Below are 11,499 nucleotides of genomic sequence, written 5' to 3' on the forward strand. Positions count from 1 at the left end.
CACGTGTGAATTACACACATTTTGTTTTTTTTTTATTTGGTATAACAACATTGCACAGGAGAAGGCGGCTGGCGGATTTTCCATAAAATCCATAAATTTAAATCCATTCAAAAAGTATTTAATTTAGATGGCGCCACTTTACCAGAACACCATTTTTCCTTAAATTTACAAGTTTTGTATGACAGGATTATTGGATGTGGCTTCACGGATTTTTTCAAAAATCTCATTAACAGTTCCCATAATTTACCGAGTCATTACATCATATTAATATTATTTCATAGCATCTCGTTTTCGGAACGAAATATTATTCGCCCTATTTTATTTGTCATCAAGTTGAGTATTTCTACTCCCTGAAAAAATAATTAGAGTTTTTTTAAAAACTCGACATATGCAGCAACTGCATCCCAAAAAGCCAATTGCCGTACTAAAAAAAACAAGAACAAGAATTCAACAATGAAGTTCTAATATTTGTCACTAGAGTGCGGTTTGATCAATTTTATAGGTATATTAATGCTTCGTATGTATTTTTCTACCTTTTATTTCTCTTGTATATTAATATAAATTTATAATTTATTCTACTAATCTTACTTATATAATCTCGTAAAGAACGCAGACCGACGACCTTTTAAAGGTTGCGGGGACCCACTGGATGCGGGCAGCAAGACAGGTCATGATGACGTATGACGATGGTACTCCGTGATACATTTCAGAAATCTAGCGTCGACCATGGTAACCCCCTTATCCCCCCCGGAGTCTGACATCGGAAGCATGGGACGCTTGGACGAGAGTGCAGGGGAGTCGTTTAGTGGATAGGGCAAGATAAAGATAGGTCAAGCGTGGAGACTCGGCTATTTTACATGCGTCTTTGTGGGGTGTCACGATTCCCATACCACGCTGGTTCTCCGGAGCATCCACGGGGCATGACCTAGTGGCGCCATCTAATTTGTCTTCGGAAAAGTGGCCAATAAATAGCTTAACCGGTTTTTTGTGCGTTCTCTAATCATTTTATCATCCGTTCAATACAAGTTAACAACGAAAATGTCAGTGAACTTTAAAAAATGAAATTTAGTAATGGTCCATCAAACTCAATATCGCACTTATTTTAGGGCTTTGAGGAGTGTAGTGGGTGGATTTAAGGCAATTATTATTCGTATTTATCCTATTAAGGGTCTTTTCCATACAGGCGCGAGCGAGTAGGTGAGCTCACACATATAAGCCCACCGGATCGAAATCGCGACCCACTGGGACGATGTGGCGAGAAACTCAGCGGGCAAACTGCGACCTGCACATGACATCGCATCATGTACGACCACAGCTCCGCACTAGATTCACAACAAACGGTATAGCACTGCACTTTTTTTTCCTACCTATGCTGATAGCCTTGAGAGGCTATTTCAGCTTCGCCCTAACGTGTAGGTGAGCTCACGGGGCTCAAACCGGAAGTGTTGCTAACATTGGCCCTAGCAAGAGCAGTGCTTCGTACTCAACAAATGTTCACGATTGATTTCCACAGTGAAGCAATAACATCATGTAATAAAAACCAAACCCGCAAAAATTATAATTTGCGTAATTACTGGTGGTAGGACCTCTTGTGAGCCCGCGCGGGTGGGTACCACCACCCTGCCTATTTCTGCCGTGAAGCAGTAATGCGTTTCGGTTTGAAGGGTGGAGCAGCCGTTGTGACTTACTTGAGACCTTAGAACTTATATCTCAAGGTGGGTGGCGCATTTACGTTGTGGATCTCTATGGGCTCCAGTAACTACTTAACACCAGGTGGGCTGTGAGCTCGTCCACCCATCTAAGCAATAAAAAAAAAAAAAATCTACCACCGGATCGGAAACGCGACAAACTGAGAAGATCCGGCGAGAAGCTCAGTGAGCTGTGTCTGTGGGTTAATTTACTTGTCGAGCCCTTCGTCGCAAGCGGCGGGTTCGACGAGGACGGTGACCAGTGCTTGAGGTACCTAAAAGCACCGTTAGTGGATCGGGAGGATCCGTAATGAGGTTCTTAGGGCGACGTCGACTGTTTACGATTCGGTCCACAGGATCAGGTATGTAATTTCCGGCGGCTACGACTTTTTTTTTCCTACTTAAGTTTATAGCCTTGAGAGGCTATATCAGCGTCGCCTTAACTAGTAGGTGAGCTCACGGGGCTCAAAACTGATGACGTTGCTAACACGAACCCCGAGCAAGAGCCGTGCTTCGTAGAATCTACCACCGGATCGGAAACGCGACCCACTGAGAAGATGCGGCGAGAAACTCAGTGGGCTGTGTCTGAGGGTTAATTTACTCGTCGAGCCCTTCGTCGCAAGCGACGGGTTCGACGAGAACGATGACCGGTGCTTGAGGTACCTAGAAGCACCGTTAGTGGATCGGGAGGATCCGAAATGACGTGTTTGGGGCGACGTCGACTGCTTCCGTGCGTGCTTCCGTCGACTGACCATTCTGTCCGCAGGATCGGGAATGTAGTTACCGGCGGCCACGATGAGAGGGTTCTCGTGTCGTGCCGCTTTGTCGAAGTGGCGCATCGACGCCGACTGCAGATACTTACTGATGGACTTTAAGTCCAGGTCGTCATGGAGGTTGACGTTCCTGACGAACCACGGAGCTCCGACGGCTATCCTGCAAAAACGGGATTGAATGACTTGGAATGGTTTTAATCTAGTGCGGGCCGCGTGAGCGAACACTACACCTATGCAAGTGTAGTGTAGTGTATATGCAAGTTTTGTAGAGTGTCGTCCCCTTATTTCTAAGGGACATTTTACTTCGGCTGCATATCATCGGGTAGACGGCTACGACAAGAGGGTTTTCGTGTCGTGCCGCCTTCTCAAAGTGGCGCAATGATGCCGACTGTACCTATAGTACATTGTGCAACAAGGGAGAAAAGTTGGAAATTTCCTCCCGCATGTAAAATTGCCAAACACGCTGGAGGAAATGTCCGTCTTTTCTCCCGCGGTGCACATTTTATTTTTTTCTCGTACCAGGCCGAAAGTTCGTGGAGTATCGAGCCGGGGTCCAGGGGCGAAGCCCTGGCCGTGCGTAGGGGGGGCGGAGCCCCCCGTACTCATATAAAAATAATTTAACTGTTTTCTAATTTTTAAATAAACTACTACTAATTGAATAAGAACTGTCTGATGAACTCATCTTTGTTTAATACTTCACTATAAAATTTTATTGCCTTTTGTTTATTTCACTTTTACACTAAACATAATATTGCAAATTACCCGAGCACAACAATGGCGGAGAATTTTAGGTGCGTGAGAGCAGTCGTAGACACTAACGCGCATGCGCACTTGTGCCCAGGGAGAAAAAGTTACACTTTCTTCCCTGTACGGACGAAAACCGAACTTTCGGCGTAGGTAGGAGAAAAAATACTTACTGACTGAGTCAAGCTCCAGAATAACTGACCTAGGTTTGTATAAGACAATCGTCGAGAAAAATGGTAAGTTCTGGAAATTAAAGGGCACGCGGCACGGCGCCGGTATCGCGTCGGCGCGTTTTCAATGAACGAAACGTTAAGGGAAAGCAGCTCAGAGAGCGGAAGGGCCCGCTTTCACAATAACCTCGAATGTTACAGTGCTGCAGTTGCAACTGTAGTCGGGTTCATTTTTTTTCTTCTTCAATACATTTTTTCTTATATATACTATCTAGATATATAAAAATGAATTGCTGTTCGTTAGTCTCGCTAAAACTCGAAAACGGCTGGACCGATTTGGCTAATTTTGATCTTGAATTATTTGTGGAAATTCAGAGAAGGTTTAAAAGGTAGATAAATATGAAAATGCTCGAAATTAAATAAAAATAACAAGTTTGTTTTTCCTTTGATGTCTCCCCCGTCGGACGGATTCCTTTTGCTTGTTTTAAGTTTATTTTATACAAAAGTTTAGGTCTTTTATTTATCGATTGAGGCACTACGAAGTCTGCCGGGTCAGCTAGTAATATTATAAAGCTGAAGAGTTTGTTTGTTTGACCGCGCTAATCTCAGAAACTACTGGTCCAATTTAAAAATGTATTTCAGTGTTAGATAACCCATTTATTGAGGAAGGCTATAGGCTATATAACATCACGCTAAGACCAATGCAGGCGGAGCACCAATACAGAATGTTTCAAAATAGGGGTTTAAATAGCTCCTTAACATTCTATAATTCAATAATATTTTCACTTTCTACGTAAATGAAGTGAGGGTAAAATTTTGTGCTATGCCAAAGTAACTATTTCACGCGGACGGAGTCGCGGGCAATAGCTAGTATTTAATATTTTAACAGTACTTCTCAATCACTATGCAACGAAACATGGATGCGATGCCGAATTGTCAAAGTGTGCTGTCAAATGTTTTTACGTTCAAAATAATTATCAAACTATTTTACATTTTATGGGTTGTCAAATTTTGAAACAGTTTTTTATGTGTATAGATAGCTATATGAAAAATTAGAGAAACGCTGTTTTATAATTTCGATATTTATAACATTCGGAACGAATTTACTAAAACTATAACAGCCTTACGTTTGTCCGCCTATTAATATTTTATTTAAATAGTTATTCGAGCTCATCAACTTGAGACATGAGGTCGTAATTTTAACATCATTGGCTTCAACAAAAAGTTTGAGGGCATTATACATTTTTCATCATTCACAAATCACTTGCAATAGAAATCATAGATCAAACTGTTTACCAGTCGCTAACGTAAGTACGTCGATGTATACAACAACTCTGTTAGCGGGAGGGGCCTAGACCTTTCTCTCTCAAGTTCTGGGTCACAATATTTATGTAAGAATACTTTGATGTTTATTTTTGTCTGTTGTCTCTAGCTCGTGTTAATTTTAGCTTTAAATTTGTAGGTACCTGTCCTATCTTTTTCAGGATCTCCATTCGCGAAAAGACTTGTAAAATAGAATTCGAGTCGAATTCTATTGGTAATAATCAATAATCACAACGCTACTAATTTTCATTGCAGTTGCCGTGCAAGTTGAAAGCAATGAAGAAACTGAAAATAATCAATAATACTTATTATCGAACCTACCTGATTTCTAGACCGTGTATATTTTTAACTGATTTTAAAAAAGAGGAGGTTAAAATTCGATAATTATTTTTCTATGTGTTAGATGTTCTATGCGTCAGAACTTTTTTCTGGATTCCGATGGCCGTCTGGTGTAGTGGCAAGTGACATGGTCACTACACAAGGGGGTCGCGGGTTCGAATCCCGCCAAGGGAAGATATTTGTATGATAAATATAAATGTCTTTTCCAGGGTTATGGATGTACATTAAATATATGTAGTTGTATAATAAAAAATTTACATTTATATCCGTTATCTAGTACCTGTAACACAAGTTCTTTACGAACTTATCACGGGACCAGTTAACGTGGCGCGATTGTTTTAAAAAAAAAAAAAAAACGATTTTAATGAATCCTAATTTGAAAGCTGGCGCTTCTAATGTAGTCTTCATTAAGTATATAATCTATGGTAGTCTTATTTAAGTTTTATCAAGATCTGAACTGTTGTTTTGTTATGTTATCCTTAATAATGCATCATTCATTGACTTCAACTTTAATGATGGTATTCTCATTTAATTTTATTTTGTTAAAATCGAATTTCTTTTTTTTTATAAAATTTTGTATTACGACTTTTATTCAACTAGGTATTATGTACAAGTAAGTGTATTAAACATTAACTTTAGAATCTATTAAAGAAAAGAGGTATTTTACATTATCCCTTTCCGCTTTATAGCTTCAGGATTTTCTCTGCAAGTGAAAGGGCAGTTATAAATGATCGAGGCCTTGGCTATTCATTAATTAATAATCATCCATGAATTATATCCAGAATTAAATCTTTATAGGTATTTCAGTTGATTAGCACTGTCAAAAACTGTTTTATTTCTTAAGTCGTTAGATGTAAGGCATTAGTAAGTGTCTTCATTCTGTTTCCATACAATATCTCAACAATTCGGCATTCAGATTAATAAAATGAATGGCTTTTTTTTCTGACACAAGTGACCGAGCTCGCGGCCCATACGTTGCTAACGGGAATCCATTTACGGATATCCGATCGAGGAAGGCAACAGACCGGGCTATGTCGGACTCCGGCGCCCCCGGAGGACGGAGACAGGGTTGTCCCCCTCCCCGGAGATTACGCCTTGAAAAAGGCGCGCAAGACCCCCTCCACGGAACGACTTCCAACTAAGCCCCATCAAGCTCCACTACAGCAGCTAGAAGAAACCTATGGTACCGCATAATGCGCGTCGAAAGTTCACCTTCACCAATGCCTCTCTTGATGACAGGACGGGTTTTCGTCCCTAAGAATCGTGAAGTCTCGAAGCACGTTTCGGAAGATAGCGGCTTAAAGAAGCCACTTCACCACTAGCAAGGAGCATGGAAATACATACACCTGCTTTTGGTTAGAACAAAAAAATCTGCACCTGTGTTGGCGTTTTAAAAACTTGTATTCATAAGAGATTGAATTAGCTGGTGGTAGGACTTCTTGTGAGTCCGCACGGTTAGGCACCACCACTCTGCCTATTTCTGACATGAAGCAGTAATGCGTTTCGGTTTGAAGGGTGGGACAGCCGTTGTAACTATACGGAGACCTTACAACTTGTATCTCAAGATGGGTGGCGCATTTACGTTGTAAATGTCTATGGGCTCCAGTAACCACTTAACACCAGGTGGGCTGTGAGTTCGTTCACCCATCTAAGCAATAAAAAAAAATAGCTGCACCAACCGAATTACTCGTCGGATCTTGTCAGGGAAAGAGAAAAGAGTTCTGATTTGAAAGCTTATACGGGAAGTCCGTGACTTTTGAAGGAATAAACCTGTTCTAATGAAACTAATTATCGATGTATAATTACTACGGTAATATTTTATCCGGTTTTCGCGAGTCACGGTAGGCAGCGGCTTGGATACGTTATGTAGGGGCTTGGCCCCTGGTATTAATTGATTTCCATGGACGTCTCAGGCACAATTAAAACTAATGTTACAGTTTAACTAATAGTAATTAAAGTAACGCGTTTGATATTTTTCAATTTATTATTTCCAATTATTAGAATTCTGTATAGTTTAGCGCGGTCGCGGACGACTAAAATGTTAGTTCTCGACATTTGAATAATGTTGTAACTACCTTCGAAATTTGCTATTTAAAATGACTAAGCCGTTATTTTCCTTCATTTTGTAAAAACGATAATTGTTTGATCAGACCCACAGGCTAATTTATCCCAAAAATACGCAGTAAAATTCTTCATGAAATAAATTAATAAATCAGTGGCGAAAATAAGGTGTATATGTAACTAAGTTCATTAAAAAAAAATGTTTTTTTTTTCTTCTTTTAAAGGTCAACAAATAAATAAGCTGATTCTATAATCCGCACTGTCAGATCGATAAGGCAATCGATATAAAAACTCGTTTTAATATGATTGGTTTCCCGCTTAAACTAACAACCGATGTGCCCATTTCACCAAGCGAAACACCTTTCTTTACGCACACATTTAAAACAACTTGTGCTCATAATAAGTTTTTTGTGTGTGTGTTAGACGTTGTGTATGCACATTATGTTTATGCTCAGCTTATCTGTGTGGGTGAATAGTGCGGCGCGCTCAATCACAGGTCCAATGTTGACATACTTGCTTACGTACGTGTGCGTGTTGCGTTTGCAAACGCAACTAATGCCAATGCCAGTTACGAGAACCGAAGACGCTTGTAAAACTTTTACGGTAACATTACATGACCGGAAAATGCGGATGAAGGAAACGGTGGCTCTTTCCTAATGTTATTTTTAACTTTTGCATCGAATGAAATAAATGATATTTTTATTGAATACTAAAAAAAATACTAGGAGCAATATTATTATTTTTTTTTACCAAAAATGTTTAGGTATTTACTTGCTTTAAATAAAACATTATTTAAAGAACCATTTAATCGGTAAGTATCTAAATTCATATTTTAAAGTGACACGCTCTCATTCACGAATATTGTAATGTACGTTTTGGATTCTATTATTTTAAAAAATTAGTTACACCCAACTTAAAAATATCACATGTTTGAATTTCAAACATTGTAATTGAGGTTTATAGCACGACTTAGTCCCGTTGTATTTCTAACCTAGGTAGAAAAAAGCGTAGGTAATCATTTTGATAACGCGAGAGGTTGATGACTCCAACGTACCAGCATCAGGTTTGTTAGTATTCAATTTGACGTCTGATGATCGAGCATGACATAATATCATAGTTTATCTAGTTATTAATTAAACTATATTAGTATGAGACTACATAGTATCGATAATTACTAATATTCAATTCCTTGTCGACTTATCATAACTAACTTCCTTTATTCCCATTGATTCATAGGTCGTATTTTGAGATTAATTCGCAGTCCTACCTGTTTCTCGTCATGGAATCTTTGGACTAAAAATCAGATTATCCATTACATTTTTTTTTCCTTCCAAGTTCCTGCTGCAAAGGCTATTAATTAGCAGCCCCTCGATTTTGCTCGATGTTTTAGTTATGACTTATCTTTTAACGGCACATTAGCAATATATTAGTACGGAAATTAGTTCGGGTCTCAAACTGCCGGCTGTGTGCTCTGTTTCATAACTATGTATTTGAAGTGTGAGTAGATCATGACTCGTGTACCTACATACATCCTTGGTTGCTCCAAAACCTCTTCAACAGGCATTGAGACTTATGCGGATAAAACTATACATTTCAAAACCCTACGCGTCATGATGATAGTATAGAAAGACGTTGAAAACTGACCAATTACCGAATAGTCTAGACTCTAGACTGGGGGGTTCCAGTCTAGACTGCAAGGAGGTTGGCTTTCGTATTGCAGTGAAAGCTGCGCGCACTGCATTGTTTCGTAGTGTAATTATTTAGTCTTGATACTTTGAATATTATTTTTGTTTTTATTTTACATACATAGATGGGTGAACGAGCTCCTGGAACATATGGTATTAAGTAGTTATCAGTGCCTAAAGATACCATAACATGAATGTTGCCACGCACCTTGATATATGATTTAGACCAAGACTCATTTATATATTACAATTATACTATTATAGTATTATTTATTATTATACTTTAGTTCTTATATTTATATTTTTAACATATTACTTATTCTTAAAATGGTTTTACACAAAAACACAGTTATATAATTTTATACATTTTCTAGATCCACCTCGATGTTTGATCCGCCTAATATTTCTAATTCTGAAACACGTTGCGCTTTCCCGGAGTGAACTGTCTGGTGCATAAGCTATCAGTCGATTTGAAGATTCATTATTACATTTAATTACGAAACCGCGAACAAACTTGTTCGGATTCACTGTTCATATCGAGTTTATCATCATGAAAAGTATCCTTTGTTAATCTAAGTTAAACTATATTTGGGAAAAAAATCTCCTATTTTCAATTTAATTGCATTAATTTAAAATACGTCCACACAAATAACGCATCAGGTTCATCGAATCCAAGAAGATCAAATCGAAATGTGTACGGGTGTCGAAGAAGATAACTGGCTATCTTCGTATAGGTTCGTCTAGGTTCAGGTTTATCTCTAGGTCTAATAATGCGTTCTGTGTTTTTTATGTAGGAAGGATTACTGATGGCTGGAGATCTTTCCAGCTTCACCACGACAGGCGGGCGAGCAATAGTTCAGCCAGGAGGGAAGGGATTTCCTAACGGCTGCCCGTTCGCCTCTGGAGGAGACCTAACAGCTCAAGGGCAGCTGCTTCGCGAATGAGCTTTCTGTGTGAGCGCTCTCTGCAGATTTAGACACATATATAGAATGCTCACTCCGAATCGAAAGCAGTGAGCATTTGAGAATCACAACATCTTGAAACAGACGACTATACCGATTTACGAAGTGTGGTCCTACAGACCTGAATATAAAAAAGATCCATTATTTTGATCCTGTCATGTGATTTTTAATCTAACGTAAAATTGTAGAACTTAGAACCAAATAAATATTTATATTATTTTTTTATTAAAGACAAGTATCAAGTCTACACGAGCTTGATACTAACAAATAACACAACTAGGTACAGAGATCTAAAACCAGGGAAAGTTACCATAGACTAGTTTACAAAGTAAGCACTGGTATAAGTATTCTCGGATATTAGGATTAGCGTAGGTATATTAGTTAATAACCTGCTACTTTAAAATTACTTAGTTAGGTTGGTTTGGTTAAATTCATTATTGATTATTTTGTTGTTAGAAATCGTAAAACTTACTAGTTTTTTACACCGTGTTTTAGCCGAGTTCAAGAAAGAAGGAGGTTATCATTTTTTTTCTATATGTGTTACCACAGAACTTTTTTCTAGGTGAAATGATTTTTATGATTCCTTATTGATTTGAAAGCTGGTGCTTCTCGTGTGCTAAGTAGCTTTCGAGTTCTTCTCAATAATGCATATTTAATTAACTTCGACTACACTGACGACCTTCCTGCTCTGTTCCCTTTTTATTAGAAATTTGCAATTTTTGCGTTCATTAGCATAATATTTTTTATACAGCAGACCGCGAGCTCAAGTTTGTTTTAGGGTCCTACCCCACGAACGCACGGGTAGGTACCACCACCCTTCCTATTTCTGCCGTGAAGCAGTAATGCGTTTTGTTTTTGAAGGGTGAAGCAGCCGTTGTAACTATACTGAGACCTAAGAACTTATATCTCAAGATGGGTGGCGCATTTACGTTGTAGGTGTCTATGGGCTCCAGTAACCACTTAACATCAGGTGGGCTGTGAACTCGTCCACCCATCTAAGCAATAAAAAAAAACTACTCCTCTTGCATTCTCTCACCCAACGATCGATCTTCGCTCGGGCCAGAATCCGCGCAGAGTAGGGAGGCTCCCGCGGTCAACACTACAACTAGACTCGCGGCGTCACCCCAAGGACGTCTGATCGATGGGTCGTCGAGACGATAGTCGACGACTTTACGTCGGTCTCGGTACGACAGCCACTCAGATCGGAACGCGATACATTACCATCCGGTTACCACAGCAGTTCCGTACAAACTGCTTCCATGCAGCATACTACGTCATTACGGATTCTCCCGAACCATTAACGGTGCTTTTAGGTACCACAAGCACCGGTCACCGTCTTCATCGAACCCGTCGCTTGCGACGAAGGGCTCGACGAGCGAATTAACCCACAGACACAGCCCACTGAGTTTCTCGCTGGATCTTCTCAGTGGATCGCGTTTCCTATCTGGTGGTAGGTTCTGCTAAGCACTGCTCTTGTTAGGGCCAGTCTTAGCAACGCTCCAGTTTGAGCCCTGTGAGATCACCTACACGTTAGGGCGAAGTTGATATAGCCTCTCAAGGCTATCAGCATAGGCAAAAAAAAAACAGCATAGAGGAATGAGCTGAGATTTGGTCCCGACATCTACTGGCTATTGGTCATGGTGTGCGATTTAATTTACATTATGGCATTGTTTATAACAATAACCGTGTAAACCTAACGCTTAATCACCTTGGAGTGGTTTTTATTTCCTTTTTCCTCAGGTGTACGTTATCAG

The sequence above is a fragment of the Bombyx mandarina genome, chromosome A1 (assembly GCF_030267445.1).
Source record: "Bombyx mandarina strain Sakado chromosome A1, ASM3026744v2".
Classification (NCBI taxonomy): Eukaryota; Metazoa; Arthropoda; class Insecta; order Lepidoptera; family Bombycidae; genus Bombyx; species Bombyx mandarina.